Source organism: Salvelinus fontinalis, chromosome 25, assembly GCF_029448725.1.
Source record: "Salvelinus fontinalis isolate EN_2023a chromosome 25, ASM2944872v1, whole genome shotgun sequence".
NCBI lineage: Eukaryota > Metazoa > Chordata > Actinopteri > Salmoniformes > Salmonidae > Salvelinus > Salvelinus fontinalis.
Window position 1 is genome coordinate 1724146 of NC_074689.1, and position 27310 is coordinate 1751455.

Genomic DNA, 27310 nt, shown 5'->3' on the forward strand with positions numbered 1-27310 from the left:
AAACGATACAACAAATGAGACATAAACTGAACATCTTCCATTGACATGTGACTAACAGAAATGGAATAGTGTCTGGTGTGGCCACCAGTTGCATTAAGTACTGCAGTGCATCTCCTCGTGGAATGCACCATATTTGCCAGTTCTTGCTGTGAGATGTTACCCCACTCTTCCACCAAGGCACCTGCAAATTCCCGGACATATCTTGGGGGGGGGGGGGGGAAATGGCCCTAGCCCTCACCCTCCGATCCAAAGGGTCCCAGACGTGCTCAATGGGATTGAGATCCGGGCTCTTCGCTGGCCATGGCAGAACACTGACATTCCTGTCTTGCAGGAAATCACACACAGAACAAGCAGTATGGCATTGTCATGCTGAAGGGTCATGTCAGGATGAGCCTGCAGGAACGGTACCACATGAGGGAGGAGGATGTCTTCCCTGTAACGCACAGCGTTGAGATTGCCTGCAATGGCAACAAGCTCAGTCCGATAATGCTGTGACACCTCGCCCAGACCATGACGGACCCTCCACCTCGATCCCGCTCCAGAGTACAGGCCTCGGTGTAACGCTCATTCCTTGACTGATAAACACGAATCCGACCATCACCCCTGGTGAGACAAAACCGCGACTCATCAGTGAAGAGCACTTTTTGCCAGTCCTGTCTGGTCCAGCAACGGTGGGTTTGTGCCCATAGGCGACGTTGTTGCCGGTGATGTCTGGTGAGGACCTGCCTTACAACAGGCCTGCAAGCCCTCAGTCCAGCCTCTCTCAGCCTATTGCGGACAGTCTGAGCACTGATTGAGGGATTGTGCGTTCCTGGTGTAACTCGGGCAGTTGTTGCCACCCTGTACCTGTCCCGCAGGTGTGATGTTCAGATGTACCAATCCTGTGCAGGTGTTGTTACATGTGGTCTGCCACTGCGAGGATGATCAGCTGTCCGTCCTGTCTCCCTGTAGCGCTGTCTTAGGCGTCTCACAGTACGGACAATGCAATTTATTGCCCTGGCCACATCCGCAGTCCTCATACCACCTTGCAGCATGCTTAAGGCACGTTCACACAGATGAGCAGGGACCCTGGGCATCTTTCTTTTGGTGTTTTTCAGAGTCAGTAGAAAGGCCTCTTTCGTGTATCCCCAAGTTTTCATAACTGTGACCTTAATTGTCTACTGTCTGTAAGCTGTTTGTGTCTTAATGACCGTTCCACAGGTGCATGTTCATTAATTGTTTATGGTTCATTGAACAAGCATGGGAAACAGTGTTTACAATATCGATCTGTGAAGTTATTTGGATTTTTACAAATTATCTTTGAAAAGACAGGGTCCTGAAAAAAGTGACACTTTTTTTGGCTGAGTTCACAAACAAATGCCATGTTCCCTCAGATACTAACCAGTGCTGTAGCCTATTCCTAGTTAGCCTGGGTACCAGCTTCTAGCTAATCCCCGGTCATGCGCTAAAGAGACTGGCCTTTCCGCATTCTACAAATATGAACATTCATTAATGAGCTCGAGGAGAACAGAAGATTTGATCCTGATTCGATCACCCTCACAGCTATCCTCCAATCACTTCAACTATGTAAATATTGGAACTCCATCACTTTGTTGGTATCCGGTTGCTAAGCAAAAACATTTTGTTTGTCCAGACCAATGGGTCAGGGTTCCGGTCTAGAAGGGTGGTTTTGACTGCTCCTACAGTTTCGCTTCGGCACTGACGCCGGCCCAGAAAGACAATTTCCACTGACGGCCACATAGAAAAGACAGATTTGAAAATTCCTAATAAAGACAATTTAGTCATCACCTTTGGGCACAAAACATCCATTGAATTACTGAAATAGTTGCTGTGGATTTTTTATTTATTTTTAAAATCACTCACAGCCAAAGATACCATTTCTATTCATCCAATGTCTGCCATGTTTTTGGATGATGTAACGACATCGTCGCTGCTCGAACTGAGCTATAGGCTGCTCCCTGTGTGCACTGAGTGCTAGTGCGCATGTGATGTTAAAAACAACAGTCGGACATCTTGGACCCAGTGTCCAGTTCTTATCATACCCCATTGGTCCAAACGAAACTAGCCTGTCAAAAGTTGCTAAATCACATCTAAATTCTCATAGTAAATACATACTGCAATTCCAAAAGCTTTGATTTTAAGCCTCAAAATACAAAAACTTGCCAAGCTAAGAACTAAATGTTTGTTATAAATTACAATTCTATTTGAGGCTTCACGTTGTCATGGAAAATATTAATGTTAATTCCAACAACCAATGAGCAACTCTGCCGTAAGTCTGGCACATATTGAACGTTGAGATTGCCAAAAAGGCCAGACTCTTTGGCAATGACAAGGAGCGGCAAGGACTCAGGTACTCAGATTAATTTGAGTAGTCACCACAATTAACAGTGAAGATTTTATATACACAATAGAGGGAAGAGGGATTCACTGATAAACATTTGAACCGGAGACCGATGCGTAAGAAATGAGTGCATCGGTCCACAGGACCCCGAACCGATCCCAACGTAGCATGCGTCGGTCAGAAAAAATGTATTCAAACATTACGAATTGCCGGATCTCCAATTTTATTTTTTCTCCAATTACTTTCTATCCTCCAAAAATACCTAAATCTTGTGACAACTGCATCCTCTCCTTCAGTGTCCAACTAAGGGTGTAATTATGTTGACAGTCATTGATCTACAGGTCCTTTGCATAGATGCAGTAAAGAGGTCGATGGAACGAACACATGCCATTGACCAGATTGGTGCACATTCAACTAAGTGGATATTTGTTAAATCTGTCATGATTTATGTATTGTAATTAACCACATTGTAGGCCTGTTAAGTTCAATTTGAATATATTTGGCTGTTTTCGCTGCATGACATTTAGAAGTTGTCCCTTTCAGGTTTAGAAGCGACTGCTAAATGCTAACTCCCATTCATATAAGCTGGTTAACATAGCCAGCATACAGAAATTGGTGGTCGTAGTCAGTTGTTTTTAACTAATGCAGTTGATTGGTGACGATGACATGAACATGTGTTGGGGTTGACATCCATACAAGCATTATACTCCAATTTTTACCTCAACATATTGTAAAATACATATAACACAATAGCCTAAATGTAGGCTCATTTTGCTGGGGGGCAAGGAGATTCGAGATCGTTCCCCAGTGGCCTTTTCCCCCACACATTTCCATGGCAATTCCATTGTTTTGGTCAAGTTTGATTTTATTTCTTTATTGCCTTATCTATTACAGCATTTTGGATGACTCATTCATATTCCAATCACCCAGCTCAATGTAACATTGATAGGTTTAGGCTACTACATGACACTGAATTTTCCCTATACCCATCATGAGGTTGCTACAACCTAGCCTATGAATGAAAGTTTACAACATAGGTGCACAGGTAGAGAGAAAATGTTGAGTAATCAAGGTGACAGACTGACGCATTCGATACAGCCTTGCACACTTTTCCCTGCGTCTAGCTGATCTAGAGTGTAATAATTTGATAAATTAATTTAAATGTTGAAAGATGATGAAATAATTCCACTCTGAATCCTTATAATTGTATGAAATGGATTACAATAATACAATTATTATTAATGATGTGTAGTTTTAGTCAGAATTAGGGTAAAACAATATATCTGTACAATATATCTTTATAGTATCTTAAACACAGACGTCTGAGCAAAATTAGGTGCCGACCTGGCTAGGCCTCAGAGATTTGGGAGAGAACAATTTGGTCCTTCGAGCCGAATCCCAATACCGGTCCCTGCTGTCCGAAGGTACCACGTCGAAAAAAAGTACATGAGCGGGTCGTTGACCAGTAAATTAAAGACCTGTCCCCTGACATTGGGGTTCCATAACAGGCCGGTATATATATATATATATATATATCTAAGGTCGGCAGAGACAGTGATGGGATCCAACCAACATTGATTTTCCCAGTCTTCAAGACGAAGGTCAGTAATCTTTATTCACGAATTTGGGGGAATGATTTAAGATATCTTTGATTTGATGTTCTAAATACTTAGAATATATCAATAATAGAAGCTTGGTTATTCTAAACAGATTCACTAGGAGGCTTTTACTTTGTGTATTAACCAAAATCAATTGAGGGAGCAGGTCCGCAATGCCCTGAGGTACATGTGCACTACCATAAATAAAAATAGCTTAATAATTGAGGTCTGTGAGGAATGGCCGAAAGGTTATTTGAGGGATATTAAGAAGGGATATTAAATAGGTGCTGTGAGAGGACGGGGAGTTTGTGCAAATAAAATGGTTAATTAACATGTGGTAAATTAGCCATAGATCCAATTCAAAAGACATACCTAAATAAAATCCTAAATTGTGAGGATATTGGCTCAGGTTTGTGAGATAGAACGGTAATTCTATGCGAACAAATAACTTGAAGGGTCAATTAACAAGAGTGAATTGACCATAGATCCGATTCAAAAAACAATACTGAAATAAAGTCCAAAAGGAGGAAAGGGAAGCCTAATATAGCGGTGTGAGATACGAGGTATTAACGTCAATAAGTCCCGAGGAACAACAGAAAAATAGGCTGCTGACTAGGGATTTACGACCCCTGGAAAATAGCTTATAGGTTGTATACGAGTGAGACCTAATGTCCTATCGAAAGACACCTCTATAGAAAAAGTTTCCAGACAGGAGAAACACACATAGGTTAGCACATACACAGAGTGTGAGAATATACCATAGAACATAACTATAGTAATTGGATAACGGTAGAAAGCACACACATAGATCAGAGACTTAATATAGATACACATATGTAAAAAAAAAATACACATAGATTGTGAGCATAGCAGGTGAGCACACACATAGGGAGTAGTGACATACACATCAATAGTGAGACACATAGGAGTAATTTAATCAAAATTTTAAAAGCACACACATAGATATATCTATCAGTCAAAAGTCACAAGGAACAACTAAAAATAAGTAGAACTTATAGTTGTATAATTGTGAGATCTAAATAATATATCAGGATTCATACAAATAATTATTCTAAAATTCAAGGAAAGATTAACGGGAGGTATTTATCAACATAGGTTAAGGATAATAACGGTAAACAGCGCACAGAGTTTTAAAAGCACATAGATCGTGAGAAGAAGCAGAATAACAAGGAAAGTTAATTAAATAACATGGGTAGTAAATCCTCAAAGGAGGTCCCGAAATTAACCGGGGATGAGAGGTAAATTGAATGCCCAAAATGGAGAAAGAAGTACAAATTTGAGAGACGTCTAGATGTAGAAAAATTTGAATTAATGATGAAGTAGATGACTAACTACACACGTCTTATGTCAGGGAAACAGCAGGCCGAGGGTTAGATACCTGGCTGTCTGAAGCCCGGAAAAGAAAGTAAGAAGGCAAGTGTAAAGAATAGGGGAGTTGGTTTATATTTGGCTGAGAGGAATACAGGTCTGAATAGTTAAAACCTTTACGATTCGTGATAGTTTTTGATTATTGTTTTCTTGGTTTGATTGTTTAGGAAACACCAGTGAATTTGAACAGGAAGTTAATGTATTTTAACATTCTAATCTGTTTCCATTACGTGGAACAATGTCAGGTCAGTAAAGTGGATTGCAGGCTGAGTTAATTTTATTTTGCAGGGACAGTGCACATTAATCTCAGTCGTGTATGTCTAATGGCAGGGTATTCTTATCAAGCCTTTTAAAAGACTGTTTGCAGACAGACTGAATGGGTTTTAATGTTGCAAAGCAAGCTTGGGTCAAACTAGTCAAGTAGTATGTTAAGTAGAGGATTTTCATAGATTTAAAGTACATTATTTTAACCTCGGGTTGAGGAGATTTCCATTTTTTCTAGAGAGATGATATCTTAAAGGGGTACACACACATATGGAATTTTAGAAGTTGTGTTTTCTGAGTTTTAATTAAACACGTGAATTCTTTTGATAAAGGAATGTTCTGGGAACCTGGGATACAACATGTAGAAAATGTTTGATGTTTTTTCTTTAACTTCTCTAGGATAGGGGGCAGCATTTTCACTTTTGGATAAATAGCGTGCCCAATTTCAACTTCCTTCTACTCATCCCCAAATTATAAGATATGCATATTATTAGTAGATTTGGATAGAAAACACTCTGAAGTTTCTAAAACTGTTTGAATCATGTCTGTGAGTATCACAGAACTTATGTAGCAGGCAAAACCCAGAGGACTAACCATTCAGATTATTTTTTTTTGAGGTCACCGTCTGTTCAATGAGTTTTCATTGGGAGACTAGATTTCTAATCACCCTGTTTGCAGTTACTACCGCTTCCACTGGATGTCACCAGGCTTTGGAAATAGGTTGAGGTTATTCCTTTGTGCAATGAAGGAGAACGGCCATCTGGAAACAGTGTAACGTTATGTGTACTGTTTGAGAGTTGCGCAAGACTAGAGAAGTAGCGTTAGTTTGTTGACCTCCTGTATTGAAAACAGATAGACCCGTCTTCAATTTGATCGATTATTAATGTTTACAAATACCTTAACTTCTTGAGAATACAGGGGGTGCTGTTTTCACATTAGCATAATTGCCTCTACAGATAAAACTGCCTCTTATTCAATTATTGCTGTTACTATATGCATATAACCATATAGCATTGGATAGAAAACAAGCTATGGTTTCTAAAACCGTTCCAATTTTGTCTCTGAGTCAAACACAGGTCATTTCACAGCACTTTCCCTGAGCCAGAAGAAGATTGCAAGATGTGTATGCTCGCTTCAAAGCTCTGCCTATATATGGTCACGCGACCTATGACCCGAAACACACTTCCTTCTTCTTCCTCTGGGTGTCTGGAAGACGTCAGAGGAGAAATGTTTTGTTTATCTTGTACTGACGTGAAATAAGACCTATTTCTTTAGCGTGACCGACAACTTCCGGTTTCCTGAGATGCGCGTTTTAGAGAAGCCATTGACTTTTGTTATGCTGACGTTACGGATGAAAACTATCTCCGTGTCGAAGTTTGTTTGATACATGTGACCATATCACCGTAATGTATGTTTTTTCAATATAGTTTAATCAGATTATTAGAATTTTTTCGGGAGTTTTGCCGTGTTCCGTTCTTTGAGTTTTTTAACTTTGGACAGGGGCCGTGCCAGTCGACCAGTACCCAGGCTAAATGAAGAGGGGAAGTTGCCATTGTGAATGGATTGAACGACTCATCAGGACTAAGGACACCTTGATCAACATTCTGATGAAAGACCAGCAATAGTAAGACCCAATTTACGATGTTATTTCATATATCTGTCGTGCATGTGAACTGGTCGCGCGCGTCCAGCTGGTTCTGGCTGGCCTGGTTATGCTAATTTAGCGCTACATTTTGTTTTCGCTATAAAACATTTAAAAAATCTGAAATATTGTTTGGATTCACCAGATGTTGGGCTTTCAATGTCTGTACGCTGTGTATTTTTTCTGAAATGTTTTAAGACAAGTAATTAGTTATATAACGTTGGTCTCTGTAATTGTTCTAGCTGCATCAGCACTATATCAGATTGCAGCTGCAATGTAGAACTGTGATTTATACCTGAAAAATGCACATTTAAAAAAAAAAAACTATGCTATACCATAAATATGTTATCAGACTGTCATCTTAAGAATTTGTTTGTTGGTTAGTGGCTATCAATATCTTAGTTTAGCCGAATTGGTGATAGCACCTGATGGAGTAAGAAACTGTTGGAGTAAGAAAATGGTGTCATTTTGCTAACGTGTTTAGCTAATAGATTTACATATTGTGTCTTCCCTGTAAAACATTTAAAAAATCTGAAATGGTGGTTTTATTCACAAGATCTGTGTCTTTCATTGGGTGTCTTGGACTTGTGATTTAATGATATTTAGATGCTACTATTTAATTGTGACGCTATGCTAGCGATGCTAATCAGTGTGGGGGGTGTGGGGGGTGCTCCCGGATCCGGGTTAGGTACTCTGTAGAGGTTAACCTGTTGAGGACGCTGTTTTCACTTTGGGGGAAAATTGTGCCCATTTCAAACGGCCTCGTACTCAATTCTTGCTCGTACAATATGCATATTATTATTACTATTGGATAGAAAACACTCTCTAGTTTCTAAAACCGTTTGATTATATCTGTGAGTAAAACAGAACTCCTTTTGCAGCAAACTTCCTGACAGGAAGTGGAAAATCTGAAATCGATGCTCTGTTCTAGGCCCTGCCTATAAAGGTCCTTGATATATATTAGAATACATGCACTTCATACGTCTTCCACTAGATGTCGACAAGCAGTGAGAGAAGAAATGGAGTGTGTAACTTGATCTGGTGTCGAATAATAGCTCTCGGCATGACATGTCACCAGTTTCCTGTTTTCTGGAGAGCGCGTGAAGGGACCTGGATTTGCCTTCTGATAAGCTGTCGTTATGGACGACTAATATCTCCGGCTTTGATTTTATTTGATACATGTGACAATATCATCGTAAAGTATGTTTTTCAATATAGTTTAATCAGATTATTGAAAAATTTTCGGGAGTTTTGCCGTGTTCCGTTCTCTGAGTTTGTTGACGATGGAGAGATTCGTGCCACTTGGCAAGTGTGCTTGCTAAATCGAGAGGGGAAAAGGCCGTTCTAAAACCAAACAACGATTGTTCTGGACAAAGGACCCCTTGTACAACATTCTGATGGAAGATCAGCAAAAGTAGGACCCATTTTTTAATGTTATTTCATATATCTGTCGTACATGTGAACTAGTCGTTTGCGGCCAGGTTTTGGGTACTCTCTCGCCATAACGTAAACTGCATATCGTAATGAAGTTATTATTTGAATTCTAACACTGCGATTGCATTAAGAACTAGTGTATCTATCACTTCCTATACAACATGTATTTTTTAGTTATGTTTATGAATAGTTATTTGGTCAGAATATGTGTGTCAGAAAAAGTGTCAGAAAAATATCCGGACGTTGTGGGAAAAAGATGCTACGTTAGCACAATGTATAACCACTGATTTCAGCTCTAAATATGCACATTTTCGAACAAAACATAAGTGTATGTATAACCTGATGTTATAGGACTGTCATGTGATGAAGCTTATCAAGGTTAGTCAAATTATATATCTTGCTGGTTAATTCGCTATCGTGCCTATTGCTATCGCTAACGTGCCTTGATGAATGAATGCGGTAGTGTGGTAGGCTATTGTAGTAAGCTAATATAATGCTATATTGTGTTTTCGCTGTAAAACACTTTTAAAAAAATCGGAAATATTGGCTGGATTCACAAGATGTTTGTCTTTAATTTGCTGTACACCATCGATTTTTCAGAAATGTTTTATGATGAGTATTTAGGTATTTGACGTTGGTGTCTGTAATTACTCTGGCTGCTTCGGTTCTATTTCTGACGGTAGCTGTGATTGTAGATGCAATGTAAAACTGATTTATACCTCAAATATGCACATTTTTCGAACAAAACATAGATTTATTGTATAACATGTTATAAGACTGTCATCTGATGAAGTTGTTTCTTGGTTAGTTTGGTTGGTTCTTGGTTAGTTAGGTTGGCTTTGTGCATGCTACCTGTGCTGTGAAAAATGTCTGTCCTTTTTTGTATTTGGTGGTGAGCTAACATAAATATACGTGCTGTTTTCGCTGTAAAACATTTTTAAAAATCGGACATGTTGGCTGGATTCACAAGATGTGTACCTTTCATTTGCTGTATTGGACTTGTTAACCCTTTCATGCGTGAGTTCCAAATATTTCTAACGGTCGCCCCAGCGTGAGTTTTTTTATGCACGTGATGTTAGAACGTTCTCTCCATTCCAGAATGTGATTGTTATGTAACAGTACATTTAACCTGCGCTGCCCTCAAACCAAAGCACGCAGCCTGTTTTATTTGTCAATTTAAAATTATTTTCTAACAAGTTTTTTATTTTCTAATAACAGTTTGAAATGATGTGTGTTTCGCCTTATTCATTCACATAAAAGTAGTCATTTTTACTTTTGCGGACCAATTAATTTTTGGGACATTTCTGACCCGGACAAAATTCCCCAAACACTTCTCAATTGTTTGTGCAGGACATTTACTCATCTGCCGTCCTGCATACACGTGTTCATATTTTCCACCTGTCGCCTGCATCGAAATCAAAGTTGTTTTCGTTACCAATAATACCTTTGGTTATGTGTGCGTTTCTATCAAAGTGCCTTAATACGTTATAATAGTTTCTGCATGTCGTGTTATGTCGTTTCTACTGTAACGTCATGTTTTTATGTACATTCCTTATAACCGCGGACAGGCGATGTAACGTTACTCATTTCATAACATTTATGTTGTTATACTCAATGCTTAGGTATCTAGCTACATTCTCCTATTAGCTCTGGAAAACAATGCTAATTTCGTCAGGGAAGTATTAGCATGTGTTGTATTTCGAAGCTACCCTGGCCTTATGACTCCCAAGTGGCACAGCGTCTCAGCGCTAGAAGCGTCACTACAGAGACCCATCTTCAAATCAAGACTGCGTTTCTATCAAAGTAAGTGCCTAATTACGTTATAATAGTTTCTGTGTCGTGTTATACCGTTTCTACCGTAGCTCACTGTGTATGGAGCATAATATATTTGTGTATATTCCGTATAACCGCGGACACGCGAGGTAACGTTACTCATGTTACTCACCTTTTATGGTGTTATATTCAATCGTGCTTATGTAGCTAGTTACATTATTCTATTAGTTCTGTAAAACAATGCTAAATGCGTCAGAAGTATTGGCATGTTGTATTTTGACGCTACCCTGGAGAAATATCTTATACCACTTGGTCGTTTTCTGAGTACATTCCACAAAGCTGTTTATCATGTCAGCCTTATCCACTGCCCCCATTTTGAGGTAATAGTCAAGCACGCAGTCTGGTTTGATGTTTCTCTGTCTGGTTTGTTTCTCTCCCCCGTCAGGTGGTCCACCTTCCCTGTGGCCAACATGGTTGCTGTATGGACAGTGGAGAGGACTTGGACGTCTCGTTTGTCATGCCACTTTACTGCCAGCTGTTAACATTTCTTATTTTGTATAACGGGTCATTTAGGATGGTAGTAGCGTTGATGAAATGCAGTCATAGCAGCAGAACTAGAAAGCAGTCTTTACTGTCACCAGGAATGTGTACATTTCACAAATTGTGGTTGTCCCCCACTCCTGGCTCTCTCTTCTCCTGTAGCTCCAAGGCATAGTGATTGGTCTCTACTATGTCTCCCACCAGCTCCTCTGTCAGAAACAACTTGAAGCACTCTGCCTCAGTTGGAAATGGCAAGGGGCGTTGCACTCCAGACTGGGACTCATCAACACAATCAGCAGGGCCAGGAGGGATGAAATGGCTGTCAGCCTTCCAGCTACCACAGAACTGTACTTCATCCACTGTCAGTCTGCCACCATCACCACCAGCATCTTCAAAGGGACCTGGGACTTCCTCAGTGGACAAGGGAAATTCAGATTCAGGGTTCTCAGTGGCTACAAGGTTGGGGGGCAGCTCCTCACTCAGTCAGAATCTGATTCCTGACTTTCATACTCTGACTCATTGTCAGAATTTTTAAAAAATCTCCATAATTTCCACATTTGTTTGTTGTCTCCTTTTGAAAGATTGCTAATGCTTCAGCTTAGCTCACTAGCTACATACATAAACAACAACACTGAATGGTTTACAGTGAGAGGGTACGTGGTTGACTGCCGGCACGCGCCACTTGTATCAATAAATCACTATCAGAAAATGTTTCGTGTGGCAATTATTTGTGTATTTACCGTTTTATTCACATGTTTTCAAATCTAGGTGACAAATCATGCATTCCGATTCTTGCACAGATTGTAATGGGCACATGTGTGTAAAATACTTTTTTGAAGGTTATACTGATTATGATGAGCTAAGCTAATTCCAGCTGTGTAGCCATGTTTGTTGACATACAATGCATTCTGGGTTCACGTAATCGTCTGTTTGACCAAAGATGTTATAACAAAATGAGGTGAGTAAGAGTTCATAAATTCTTTGAGTACTTCCGGAAATGAATGGTGGGATGTGAACGATGGTAGATGACACACCCCTTCAACATGCATACTGTAACGACCCTGCTGTTTCATTACAATACTATAAACAGACCAAACTCATCTCGTCTTCTCTTCGGTTTCTGTGAGGAAAAATGCATGGCTGCGCGCTGAAACTAATCATCGGATTACTTTCGATTTCTATAAAGTTTTACCTAATTATTTCGATCAATGGTGAGAACACCCGTGATGTGATTAATTATACATAGTAATTGCTATTAGCTAATTCATATTGTAGTTTATGTCAGCCTAGAGTTAGAAAAATAACTGCTTGTGTTGGGTCAATCTTTCCTCAGTTAGCGCTAGGACTATTGTAGCCTACATTTTCCCGGTTAGGATGATTGTGTTATGCTATACTGTATATACTTCTGTGAATGTCTGAACATTGAATCCAAAAAATAAACTGCTCACATTCTGGACATAACTTTGTAAGGACTGTTTGTGTAAATAATTTCTGAAAAAAGTGTGGCCAACTCAAACGCTGATTGTTGCGTCATTCGAAACTGGCCGTTCTAAACGAGCGTTCTAAATGGGTGTTCTAATCACACAGGGTGTGATCGTACGCTTCAGGGACCACTGTAGAACGATCACACCCTGTGTGATGGTACGTGTGAAAGGGTTAATGTGTGAAAGTTAAATATTTCGAAAAAATATATTTTGAATTTCGCACTCTGCCTTTTCAGTGGAATGTGGGAGGAGTTCCGCTAGCGCAACGCCAGAGCCAGAAAGGTTAAGTTGTATTACAAAAGTAGTTTGAAATGTTTTGGCAAAGTTTAGAGGTAATTCTTGAGATATTTTGTAGTGACGTTGTGCAAATTGGAAGCAAATTTTTTTCTGGATCAAACGCGCCAAATAAATGGACAGTTTAGACATAAATGGACGGAATTAAATCGAACAAAAAGACCATTTGAAGTGCCAACAAAAGAAATTCGTCAAAGGCAAGGCATGATTTATATTTTATTTCTGCGTTTTGTGTTGCGCCTGCAGTGTTGAAATATGCTAAACTCTCTTTGTTTACTGTTGTGCTATCATCAGATAATAGCATCTTATGCTTTCGCCGAAAAGCCTTTTTGAAATCTGACATGTTGGCTGGATTCACAACGAGTGTAGCTTTAATTTGGTATCTTGTGTGATTTAATGAAAGTTTGATTTTATATCATTATTTTGAATTTGGCGCTCTACATTTTCCCTGGCTATTGGCCAAGTGGGACGCAAGCGTCCCGCCTATCCCAGAGAGGTTAATTTGTCGAATATAGTAAGAAACATTACTGTGAAAGGGTGGTATGACTTTTGACCTCTATCATGGCTTTCCTTTGTGGTCTGATCAGCCTCATGGGAGGGCCATTTGGATAATGAATTTAAGGTAATTTGTAATACTGATTTTAAGGTGGCTTAAGTAATGTTTAGAAATCTCGCAAAGTTTTATTTTCCTTTAGGTTGACAGCTGTTGTTGTATGCAGTGTAAGAAATTTCACACTTAGAGATTACTACCATAGACCTGTTGATTTTTCTAAAATCCATGAGTTCAGACGGAGACAGTGAGACATTTAGTCAATATTTGGAAACAACCCATATTTGATACTGACTGTTATAAGAAAGATAGAAGGAAGGGCAGACGGAGAAGCCCTCCCTGCACTACTGAGACCTTGATAGTTGGGGAGTAGCATGAGGAGAGAAGATAGAAGTGACACAGAATGGGTAGATAACAGTTACTGAGTGGAGACAAAAGGGGAATGAAAGCTTAGTTGGTTTCAGGAACTAAGGTGTTAGACACTGAACCATTGCCCAGAAATTATTCTGCACAACAGGCCAAAATAGTAGCATTGAAATAAGAGAGAAAGGTTACTATTTACACAGACAAGCACATAGGCATTTAAAACCATACAAAGCAGCACAGATAAATTTTAAAGAAGATAAGACACTTGACAGAGAATTGTTACAGGATAGCCAAGAACAAACGCCCCAGGGAGAATTGGACATGGGGAAAATGAAAGGGGCGATCCTACAAGATAATGTCAGACGTAAGGATAATTTACTAATCTTACCTAAGTCATTGTTTAGAGATGCGGCCAAATTGATACATGGGCAGAGCCATGTATCAACAGGGGGGGGGGATAGTGGAGCAGGTGGTAGAGCAGGTTAGTACACACTTTGTGGCCTATTGGATAATGAACTAAAAAAATGTATACTTTTTATTTTATATAATAGATATAGTAAAGGAGTAGAAGCGTTCCCAACTTACTTGGCGGACACGATTCCAGAGTTAGGGACCAGAACAGGTAGACATAGAAGTTGAAGATATACTAGCAGAACACATAAGACTGTTCATTAACCAAACCCATATGTCAAAGATTATATGCCCAACAGGAGAACTACAGAAGGAGATTACATGCAAGATATGGCCAGGAGACTGGGTCTGGGCCCAATCACTAAAGAAAAAGGACTTGAAGCAGCCACAGGGGGGAGGGGCCAGACCAAGTACTTCTGGTGACAGCCTTCGTTGTGAGAATAGCTGAAATAGCTACTTGGGTTCATATCACACATTGCAAGAGGGTAAGACACACCGACACTGGCGAACAATCACAGCGTTAGGAGAAGAACCGAATACCAATAAGGTTCGGGGGTCACCTCTAATGAAGATCCCCTAACCCGCCCTATCCTCCCTGTGTGCGATCAAAGAAGTAAAAGTATGGGCTGGCCTCTAGCTTATGATATGTTCTCCGGGAAAGGGTGGGGCTTTACAGGAGTGCTAGTCGGTCTGAGGTGTTTGATTGTGGGAGCCATATTACTAATATACCATGACCAACCCGAGAAGGCAGAAGGTGGTAACTTGACCCATAGTGTAGAAGATGAGGATTTTGTATTAACAAAGTGCAAAAGGTCACTTAATAAAAAAAGAGGATAAAAAAAAAACATAAAAAAAGATGATCTAGGGTTATGGTATGTTGGTTTTGACCAGGTTTTGGTCGACACTACGGTACCATTCCGGGTAGCAGAGGTTAGAGCTGGTGATAGTTCTACAGCCCAGCCAGAATACCAGCAGTACCCCTGACAAAACGGACATTACCCGTGGAGTCATCCAGAGCCAAGGACCGGTGCGGAAAGTTCAGACGAAAGATCTTAAGGAAGTGATTGAGGTGGAAACTGGTTATGGGGATTCCAACCTATGGTTGGAATGGATTCAGTATACAGCCAGATCAGTAGCTAAAGAAGAATGTTATGCCGGCGCCACAGCCAAACCTCAGCTGACAACCATCCCCTTTCCACTTGATGGAATTGATTCACCCAGGGGAATGGCCTGTATGGTAAAGCTGTTCATGAAGGCAGGGAAGCCAGACATTGACAGTTGCATTGATCTGCATTATCTGTATCCCCATCAGGGTCCTTTGACAATAGAGTTTACATCGATAGCATTGGGGTTCCAAGGGGGGTGCCTGATGAGTTCAAAGCTAGGAATCAGATATGGGCTGGATTGGAATCAAGCATCTTCTGGTGGTCAACTCTCAATAAAAATGTAGATTGGATCAATTAAATCTACTTTAACCAACAGCGTTTCATCAACTATACTAGAGAGGCGATAAAAGGGTTAGCAGAACAAACAGCTGCTACTAGTTTGATGGTATGGCAGAATAGAATAGCATTGGATATGCAACTGGCTGAGAAGGGGGGGTGGGTGTGTGATATTTGGAGCGGAATGTTGTACTCTCATCCCCGATAACACAGCTCCAGACGGATCAGTGACCAAGGCCCTGGCTGGTTTAACCACATTAGCTCATGAGTTAGCAGAGAACTCTGGGGTGGATAATTCTAACCAATTGGTTTGACAGTATGTTTGGGAAATGGAAAAATGTCATAATCACTGTGTTGTGGGCAACTTTCACCTGTATGAATGTTTTGGTTCTGTGTGGATGTTGTTTGGTCCCATGTGTGAGAGGTTTGATCACCAGGACTCTGGAGAAGTCAATGACGCAACAGATGGTAAGATATGACGAATACAGGCCTCCAGGCCTAGGAGATGGCTCCGTTTCTTTTAACTACGAGGAGCCAATGTTGGATGAGACAATTTTTAATGTTTACTGTTTTTTATGCAGATATTAATAAAAATCTTAACAGGAAGAGTTATAATTGGATATAGGCTATAACAGTTTTGATGAGTATTCGATGTCATTGGTGTATTGGTTTGGTTTATTCTTGTATAACATTTATGTTTCCCTATAGTGTTTGATGTATTAGTGTGTATTATTTAGTCATTAAGGGTGGATTGATAAAATCATTTAAATGTTGAAAGATAACGAAATAATTCCACTCTGAAACCTTATAATTGTATGAAATGGATTAGAATAATACAATTATTATTAATGATGTGTGTAGTTTTAGTCAGTAAAATTATAATTAATGATGTGTGTAGTTTGTCAGAATTAGGGTAAAACAATATATCTGTACAATATATCTTTATAGTATCTTAAACACAGAATGTCTGAGCAAAATTCGATGCAGACCTGGCTAGGCCTCAGAGATTTGGGAGAGGGCAGGGAGTACTTCTCACGGTCTCCCTAATCTTTGTCGGCTGGGTAGTGATACAGTATGTGCGTAGGATATCTACTGTTTGTGTGATAGTATGTGCACAGCTATAAAATGGATGTCTTTGTATTGTGGACTTGAGAGCGCTCTCGTGAATAAACATTTGACTATTGTAGGCTGGGCCTCTGTCTGTTTTCATTTCAACCAGTATCTTACAAATTCTGGGTTGAGTAGTTAATTGAAGTTCCGTTTTTTGAACATTGACAACATAGTTCTCTTAACATAATTAGTCCAACAGTTGCAAACAAGAGACTATTGGACAAATTCAGGTATGTTTATCCCCAATTCATTTGCTTCCATTTAAGAAACATTTGAACAGAATCGGCAGAATGAATACACCACTGACTCACGCTCAAACACAGACCACTTTCACAAACATGATCATTTTGCTCGTTGTATAATTCCTTCTTGCATCTAGGCGCTCTCCTCCTCTCACCTTTTTCCTTTGTTTGTGGACTCCAGCTGTCTGTGACCAGGCAAAAATAACTTTCCAAGCCAAACCTTCATATCATAACTGCTACACACAGCCTATATCATTGTCACCATATTAACTAAAGTCATAGTCAACATAGCTACTAGAACTAAGTGGTTAGTAAACCCGCTACAATCATGCAGTACAGTGTACAGTCAGCAAGCAGTTTAAAAAGTCTCACCGGCGGGCCCCGGTGGCAATAAACTAATAAAACCAAAAGCTTACCTTGACTTGGAAGAAATCCAGTGTTGGATAGCCAGCTAGAAAACATAGCATCCCTCGGTTTCAGCCAGCTTTTTGAGTAGGCTACACTAACTAGCTACATTCGCTAGCTAAGAGAAAGTTTATAAAAAATAAAAAATAAAAATAAAAAATAAATTAAAAAAATTCGCTCTCTTGCTTTTCCTTCATTTCAAAATAAATACATGTGTTAACTTCTCTAGGGTAGGGGGCAGCATTCGGAATTTTGGATGAAATGCATGCCCAAATTAAACTGCCTGCATCTCGGGCCCAGAATATATGATATGCATATAACTGGTAGATTTGGATAGATAACACACTAAAGTTTCCAAAACTGTTAAAATAGTGTCTGAGTAAAACAGAACTGATTTGGCAGGCAAAAACCTGAGAAAAATCCATTCAGGAAGTAGTTTTTTTTTTGGTTTTGTAGTTTTCTATTCAATGCCAATACAGTATCCATTGACTTAGGACTCAAAATGCAGTTTCTATGCCTTCCACTAGATGTCAACAGTCTTCAGAAAATGTTTCAGGCTTTTATTCTGAAAAATGAAGTAGTAAGAGCAGTCTGAATGAGTGGAATGAGTGGACCCTGCCGTGTCACTTCCTGCGTAAGACCGAGAGAGTGCGTTTCTTGTTTACATTTTATATTGATGACGTTATTGTCCGGTTGAAATATGATTGATTATTTAGGCTAAAAACAACCTGAGGTTTGAATATAAACATTGTTTGACACGTTTCTATGAACTTTACGGATACAATTAGGATTTTTTTGTCTTCCTGTTTTTAATGCGTTTTAGCCTGTGGATTACTGAAGAAAACGCGTGAACAAAACGGAGGTTTTTGGTATAAAGATACTTTATTGAACAAAAATAACATTTATTGATGTCTGCTGATTGCAACCATATGTAGATCATCAAAGGGATTCATTTTATCTCTATTTCTAAATTGTGTAACTGTTTTAGCTGGCTGGCTACTGTTTGTAATGATTTGTTTAGTGGGCTATGTTCTCATAATCGTAATGTATGCTTTCGCCGTAAAGCATTTAAAAAATCTGACACCGTGGTTGGATTCACAAGCAGTTAATCTCTAAACCTATGTAAAACATGTTTTGTTTTCTGAATTTTTACAATGAGTATTTCTGTATATGAATTTGGCGCCCACCAGTTTCACTGGCTGTTGAAGAGGTGGGACGCTACCGTCTCACGTGCCCAAGAGAGGTTAAACTGTTGAACTATTCCGAGTCAAATACTCACCACATTTTATGCAGTGCAGTACTAGCTACCTGTAGCATATTAATTCTCTGATCTTTTGATTAGGAGTAAGTCTAGGTTTTGTATTTAAGTCAATATATCCAATGGAAACTGTCTGTCCTCTGGCTACACCATGGTGCTACCCTACAGAAGGCTGTTGAGGCTACTGTAGATCATTTAAAAACTGTTTTAATCAATTATTTGGTGACATGAATATATTTAATATAGTTTTCCTAAAAATGATCACTTTTAATGAGGAGGATGATCCTCCTCTGAGGAGCCTCCACTCATGGAGTATACCAAACATTAGGAAGACCTTCCTAATATTGGAGTTGCACCTAGAGCTGTGGCAGTCACGAAATTCCATCAGCCGGTGATTGCCAAAAAAATAACTGTCGGTCTCACAATAATTGACCGTTAATTAACAAACACATTTAGCATCTCCTGGCTTCCACACATAGCCTACAAGCCACTGATGCCGACATTCGGAAGTCTAATAAATCCATGTAGTATAGCCTACACAGTCACAATAAATCCATTATTTATTTTAGACAGGTCTAAAGAAGCATGATATAAAGGAAATGTAGTCTTTTTCAGAAGAACAGAATAGCATACTCCGAGTTGTCCTTATGTTAGGTCCTGATCTGTCAACGCCAAAAGCCTGTAGGCAACACTGGTTCATTTAGCAGACAAGATTTGCTTATGATTCCGTGGCATTATTTTCTGGTATGAAGAATACAATTGAACAAAGCTTAATTTAGACTTAATGTAACTTTAGTCGTTCTACAAACGTTGGGCTATATGTTTTGATTTTTAATACATTGTAAGGCTGCATGATGCGACTAAAAAGTCACTAGAAAGACATAAGATCGACTTTGTTCTTTGCGCAGGCTGTACAAACTACATCAGTCTCTCATTCACAAGCACTTGATAATGCCTAGAGTTTCACAGCAGCATCCCCTTTGTGTGGCCATAATGCACAAAAAAAATCTATGCCTTATGCGGGCAGTGGACGTTGTGCCCTTCTCCCTGAGGGACGCGCTCTCCATCACGTAGCCTGTGAGAAAGACCTGATCACAAGTGAAGACAGACACATCGGGGACGCAACTGCGCGCATCCTTATCCAATTCCGAGGTGCATATTGAAGATACTAGAAGAACTGTCCACAATGACTTTTCGTCAATATTAGGAAAGTTAAAAAATAAATATAGTAAGCCTAGCCTATAGAAAACGGCCATCACTCTGTTTTCTCTCGCAATTGCATAGCCGATAGAAATGTTGCGCAACATGAGCTCATGAAGTGTTTGATTAAATTTTCAAATATATTTGCATTGATAGAGTAATTAAAGGGACAATAGAGTGCTGAGTACGTGGCAGTTAGCAAGTTTGATAGGCTACTAATGAGAATCAGCAGCAATCAACTTTGGAGAAGCCTAATTACTGTGACTAAACGGTCACATGGAATTTGACTGCCTTCATGACTCTTTTGCCCTCAAAACAGCCTCAATTCGTCAGGGCAACAAGGTATCGAAAGCTGGCCCATGTCGACCCAGTTGTGTCAAGTTAGTCAAATGAAAAAAATCGAATGAAAACAGAGAAATGGGACAAGTTAGGTATCAAAACTTCCAAGTCACCACTGAGACTGTAGAGGGAAGGACAAATTAAATAAAACGTATACTGTACCTTTGTTTGCTTACTGCAGGGGAGCCACCGCTGACATCGTGATGCATCTGAGCGCCGCTATGAGGGGGGGGGGGGGGGGTAACCAGGAACCAGACCAAGTGAAAGAAAGAAAAAAGAGGAAGAGAAAGAAAGCTGCAATTAGAGCACCGTTACTGGCTGTGTTGTAGCTATCCCAGACGCTCTCCCTCACACTAGCAGGCACAGACTGACAACAGCAGCCTTCCTCAAGATAATGTTTCCTCCTGGAGCTGACAAGTAGCCATGTGACCGGAGTCAGTGACTCGACAATGAGTCAGAGACTTGACACACACACCTATTAACCATTTTTTAGGCACAATTGAATACCTTATAGGCTCTAAACTTAGAGGCAATCTGCAGTTCAAACAATAATAAAGTGGTTGCCCCGGCGCTGTTTTGGTAAACAGGTGAGGGATGGGGCTGGAGAAATGTAACCACTCCAATTCATAGACAGAACTAAGAATGCAAGGACTGACCATCTATGATAGCAAAAACATAGTTTTAATCATGTTGAGGCTGTACAGTGTTTGGTTTACAATTGCATTGTTTACAAACAATAAAGTAAAAACAAGCTTATAGTATTGGTTCTAATGGGATACGACAGTTGAACTAAGCCCATGAGGCATTTCAAAGGTATATACTTCAAGAATCAATGGTATAAGTAAATTTAAAAAATGATGTAGCATATAAACATCATACCAGTAACTTGAACTGCTCAAAAATAAACAGATAACACTTATTTCCTTGTAATAAAACAAGGCCAGAGTGATGGAGTCGTTTAGCTAATCTTGAGTGAGGAAAGCCTTCACCTTCCCAGCAGACTAACATACAGGATAATGTGAACCCTGTATCAGGAAATACCTGATACATCAAATCTTATTCGTCACATTCGGTAAATACAACTGGTGTAGACTTCACCGTGAAATGCTTGCCTACGAGTAAAACAATAGTAACACATGAGGAATAAGATCAAATACAAGAATGTCGCTATATATAGGGAGTACCAGATCAATGTGCATATTTGAGGTGGATACAGCGCCTTCAGAAAGTATTCACAACACAATACCTCATAAGTCAAAGTGGAATTATGTAAAAATATATATATACATACATACAAGTTTACACACATTCATTTGAAAAGCTGAAATGTCTTGAGTCAATAAGTATTCAACCCCTTTGTTAGGGCAAGCCTAAAATTCAGGAGTAAAAAGGTGCTTAAAAAGTCCCATAATAAGCTGCACAAATACTGCCCTACATAATTTAATGACTACCTCATCCCTGCACAAAATGATCTGTAAGGTCCCTCACTTGAGCAGTGAATTTCAAACAGATTCAACCAAAGACCAGGGCCTCGCAAAGGGCGGAACCTATTGGTAGATTAGCAGACACTGAATATCCCTGTGAGCATGGTGAAGTTAATAATTACACTTTGTTGGTCTATTAATTAGGGATGTACGATATTTAAAAAATATCGGAAATCGGCAGATATTAGCTGAAAATGCCAACGTTGATGTGCAAAACCGATGTCAAAGCTGATGTGCCTACCTATATAACGTAGATAGATGACGTAATGACGCCACGAAAAATACAGCGTGTGTGTTTCAACTATAACTGTACTAGAATGCTTAAGGCCGCTACAATAGGAAATATCGGTATCGGGTTTTGTGGCAAGGAAAATATTGGATATCGGTATCGGCCAAAAATGTCAAATCGCTTCATCGCTAGTACTAATAAACCCAGTCATTTCTAAAGATACTGGTGTCCTTCCTAACTTAGTTGCCGGAGAGAAAGGAAACCGCTGACGAGGCCAACGGTGACTTTAAAACAGTTACAGGGTTTAATGGCTGTAATAGGAGAAACCCAAGGATTGATCAACAACATTGTAGTTACTCCACAATACTAACCTAATTGACAGCGTGAAAAGAAGACTGTACATAATAGAAAATATTCCAAAACTTGCATCCTGTTTGCAACAAGGCACTAACGTAGTAATGCAGCAAAGCAATTCATTATTTGTCCTGAATACAAAGTGTTATGTTTGGGGCAAAACCAACACATTACTTAGTACCACTCTCCATATTTTCAAGCATAATGGTGGCTGCACCATGTTATGGGTATGCTTGCAATCGTTAAGGACTTGGGAGTTTTTTTTTTTTTTTATGGAATGGAGCTAAGCACAGGCAAAATCCTAGAGGAAAACCTGGTTCAGTCTGCATTCCACCAGACACTGGGAGATGAATTCACCTTTCAGCAGGACAATAACCTATAACACAAGGCAAAATCTACACTGGAGTTGTTTACCAAGAAGACAGTGAATAGTCCGAGTGTCCGAGTGACAGTTTTGCCTTAAATCTACTTGAAAGTCTACGGCAAGACCGGAAAATGGTTGTCTAGCAATGATCAACAACCAATTTCAGAGTTTGAAGAATTTTTAAAATAATAAAAATGTGCAAATGTTGCACATCCAGGTGTGGAAAGCTCTTAGAAACAAACAAAGACTCAGAGCTGTAATCGCTGCCAAAGTTGCTTCTACAAAGTATTGACTCAGGGGTGTGAATACATACAGTACCCGTCAAAAGTTTGGACACACCTACTCATTCCAGAGTTTCTTTTTTTTTTTTTTTTTACTATTTTCTACATTGTATAATAATAGTTGTGATGTCTTCACTATGAAATAACACATGGAATCATGTAGTAACAAAAAAGGGTTAAACAAATCAAAATGTATTTTATATTTGAGATTCTTCAAAGTAGCCTCCCTTTGCCTTGATGACAGCTTTGCACACTGTTGGCATCTCTCAACCAGCTTCATGAGGTAGTTACCTGGAAGGCAATTCAATTAACAGGTGTGCCTTGTTAAGTTAATTTGTGGAAGTTCTTACCTTAATGCGTTTGAGCCAATCAGTTGTGTTGTGACAAGGTAGGGGTGGTATACAGAAAATAGCCCTATTTGGTAAAAGACCAAATCCATATTATGGCAAGAACATCTCAAATAAGCAAAGAGAAACGATAGTCCATCATTACTTTAAGACATGAAGGTCAGTCTATCCGGAATTGCCCACACACGACAACTGCAATGAGTCGTTTCCACATCCTCAAAGGATATTGGGCAACGATATCCTGGCAGATCAAATTGCTTCATTTTAGATTAGATGATAGCAGCTAATATCGGGGAGGAAATCTCGACATCTACATTTTAGAAATGGGGTTTTAGAGAAGTAGCTTTTTCTATATGCCATGGATGTGGTTTTGGTATAACTTAGTGCTTCTGAGATGGAGAAATGACTGCTATCAGGCTACATTGTAGTCCAGAGGCATAGTACGTTACCTCCATGAAGAGAAACAGAACTATCAATCCGCTTAAACTTCAAACAATTCCATATAAATCAGCTAAGGGAGTGGATTATACAAGTTTTGAACTAAGTGTGTAGTAATTCGAATCTGAACACTTATCCACTTGGCAGTCGGTCAAACAACAAGCATTCCACATTAGCTTATATGAGATTTAGTGCTAAAGAAATGCCTGTGACCATGGGTAACAAAGCCCTATGTGAACATGCACACGTGTGTGTGTGTGTGTGAGTGTATTGGTGTCCATGCATGATTGTTTGTCAGTGGGTAAATAATTATGTGCTCACAGGGAGTCAGTCAAATGAGTCTTGGGGAAAGAAACGCAAAGCAAAAGCCACAAAAAGCAAAAACTAGAGGCCACTTTAAAGACTGGGGTTTCCCTCTGTTTCCGATCGTGCTCTGGAAATATCATTAATCCATTGGGACTGTGGTCAGTCCTATAAAAAGCGGTGTGAGCTTCTTTGGATTGTGGCGGACGATGAGCAATTGAGCATTGGAAGCGGTTTTACCTTGGCCCACCAGACAGTAGCATAATGCTCAGATTATTTCCAATTCAAACTTTCTTCCTCTGCAACACAGCCAACTACACTCTCTTCCTCAGTTCCAAAAGAAAAACAGCATATATACTGTATTTGCTAGCGGAAATAGTTGTTGTGGTGAGCTACAGCATCGTACAAACCAACACTGGCTAAAGTGACTTACAGAACTTAACTGGGGAAAAACATGGGTTGTGACGATACCAGTATCTCAATATTTTGCCCCCATGACAAAAATGAAACATTGTTTCCTTGACACGATACTAATGACTATTGTGATACTGGTACCAACTTAGCCCTAGCAAAAACATGAACATCAAACCAACAATAAACGAGTCTAAATAACAGATTAAAAGTCCTTACTGAAGCAGATTCCCTCCTGCTTCCTGTCATTTCAATTCCTGTTACTGCAAGTCCAGAGACGGAGACGCCCATTGTAAAATGTTGATTTTTGTGGTAATTAACCATTTCTTTGATGTGTGCTTGGGGTCATTGTTTTGCTGGAAGATCCACTTGCGGCCAAGTTTCAGCCTTCTGGCAGAAAGCAACCAGGTTTTTAACTAAAATGTCGTTGTACCTGGTAAAGTTCATGATGTCGTTGAATTATTTAATAAGGGCCGCAGGACCAGTAGAAGCAAAACAGCCCCATAACAAAGATCCACCATCATATTTTACAGTAGGTATGAAGTTATTTTCTGCATATGCATCCTTTTGACGCCAAACCCACCACTTGTATATGGCCAAAGACCTCTTTATTCATATAATCTCACCAGAGCACAGGTTCCAATCCAAGTGCCAATGCAGTTTTGCAAACTCCAGGCATTTACATTTGTTGGTTGCTCTCTAGGGATGTAACGTTTCACTGATACGCATTGGTCCCAATTGAAATGTTTAAGATGCATTGGTCCGAGGACCCCAAACCGATATAATTGTAGCACGCATCACTCAGAAAATCGATTAAAGCGTTACAAATCTCAGATTCACACATATATTACTATCTGCCTTCCAAAAATTGCTCATATTTTCTGATAAGCGCTGACCAAAGCAAGGTAGACGGCCTGTTCCTGATCTTGCACACTTGCGCGGCACCTTCTGCATTCAAATGCTAAAATGGCTTCATAAAAGTAAGCTACCCGGAGACAACTCTCATCTGGCTATAACTGTTGAACGTGGCTTACAATAGATTTTATTATGATTGTTCAGGTTCACCATCAGCAATAGTTTTGCTTTAAACAATCAGTGTATATTGTAATTTTAGATATACAGGGTAAAGTCAAAAATGTCATAATGAGGACATCAATCACTTTTGCGAAGCGCACTGCATGGCTGAAGCGAGAGGAGAAGATCACTCCGTAAACATTTTCCAAACGGTAAAATCTCAAAATCGATTTTGACTCTAAGTAGTGCAATGTAAACAGTACCAGTCAAAAGTTGACACCTCATTCCAGGGTTTATCTTTATTTTTTACTACTTTCTACATTGTAGAATAATAGTGAAGACATCAAAATGAAATATTTTATAAAATCAGTAAGACAAATTGTCTATAAATGGAGTAAGTTCAGCACTGTTGCTACTCTCCCTTGGAGTGGCCGTCCTGCAAAGACGACTGCAAGAGCACAGCGCAGAATGCTCAATGAGGTTAAGAAGAATCCTAGAGAGTCAGCTAAAGACTTACAGAAATCTCTGGAACATGCTAACATCTCTGTTGACGAGTCTACGATGCGTAAAACACTAAGCAAGAATGGTGATCATCGGAGGACACCACGGAAGAAGCCACCGCTGTCCAAAAAAAAACATTGCTGCACATCTCAAGTTTGCAAAAGTGCACCTGGATGTTCCACAGCACAACTGGCAAAATATTCTGTGGACAGATGAAACTACAGTTGAGTTGTTTGGAAGGAACACCATGTGTGGAGAAAAAAATGGCACCGCACACCAAGATCAAAACCTCATCCCAAATCTGCTTCGCTGCCTCAGGGCCTGAACAGAAAAATGAATTCCCAAGTTTGAGGAGAATGTAAGGCTATCCGCCAATTGAAGCACAACAGAAGTTGGGTGATGCAACAGGACCCAAAACACAGAAGTAAATCAACAACAGAATGGCTTCAACAGAAGAAAATAACACTTCTGGAGTGGGCCAGTCAGAGTCCTGACCGCAACCCGATTGAGATGCAGTGGCATGTCTCCAAGAGAGCAGTTCACACCAGATATCCCAAGAATATTGCTGAACTGAAACAGTTTGGTGAAGAGCAATGGTCAAATTCCTCCTGACCGTTGTGCAGGTCTGTCTGATCCGCAACTACAGAAAACGTTTGGTTGAGGTTATTGCTGCCAAAGGAGGGTCAACCAGTTATTAAATTAAAAAAATTCCGCCCTGCACTGTGAATGTTTACACTGTGTTCAATAAAGACATGAAAACATTGTTATTAGTTTAAGCAGACTGTTTGTCTATTGTTGTGACCTAGATGAAGAGCAGATCATTTTATGACCAATTTATGCAGAAATCCAGGAAATTCCAAAGGGTTCACATACTTTTTCTTGCCACTGTACACTATAGACATACATAACAAACATAAGTCCTTGTGTTTCTTGGCTATTTACATTGTTTTGTTCACAAGCTAGGTTGTTTTTCTATGTTTGAGTTTCAACTGCTAGGGAAGCTTCTACTAAATCAGACAATCTCACAGGCACAAACATGACTCGTCACGTTACCATGGTAACCACCCACCGCAGTTTAACATTTGTCATCTGTGATATTTTGGTTAAAAGACTCCGGTTACAAATTTTTTTTTATTCAATATACCACATTAGTTACATCTTATTAGTAATACATTTGCTTATGTTTTTTTGTGCTTTGTGGGTGTAATTTTAGCAAGTGTTTTTGGGGGCTGTTTAAAAAATCTACCTGCCACAGTGGCTGGTGAAACAAAGTTTATTTTATGCACTGATTACATTAGTTTCATTTAACTACCATTATTTCAATTGAAGTCATCTCATCTCCAGAGAGCTGCTGCCAGTGCTGTCTGACAAATTCGTAGTTATTCAAAGTAAATAAAGACTTGAATAACAACTATCAATCACTTAGATCATGTATTTTCATGTAGAGATACCTCGAAGCAACTGCTATCCATCCCTCTCAATCGAGCAGTCTTCGGTCTCTT

The 27310-nt window shown here is 39.6% G+C and overlaps 1 protein-coding gene and 1 long non-coding RNA gene across 2 annotated transcripts in view; one reads left to right on the forward strand and one right to left on the reverse strand.

The window, feature by feature from the left end:
- The window catches only part of LOC129822734 (anion exchange protein 2-like), a 126463-nt gene that overhangs the window by 80907 nt on the left and 18246 nt on the right, over positions 1-27310 (reverse strand). Inside the window, exon 2 of the mRNA XM_055881084.1 lies at positions 20245-20301. The gene's annotated coding sequence lies outside the window, so the exon portion shown is untranslated. The remainder of the gene's footprint in view (positions 1-20244; positions 20302-27310) is intronic.
- LOC129822735 (uncharacterized) lies at positions 9683-11692 on the forward strand. The gene is made up of 2 exons (XR_008754522.1): positions 9683-10471; positions 10887-11692. It is a non-coding gene; the product is annotated as an uncharacterized LOC129822735 (long non-coding RNA).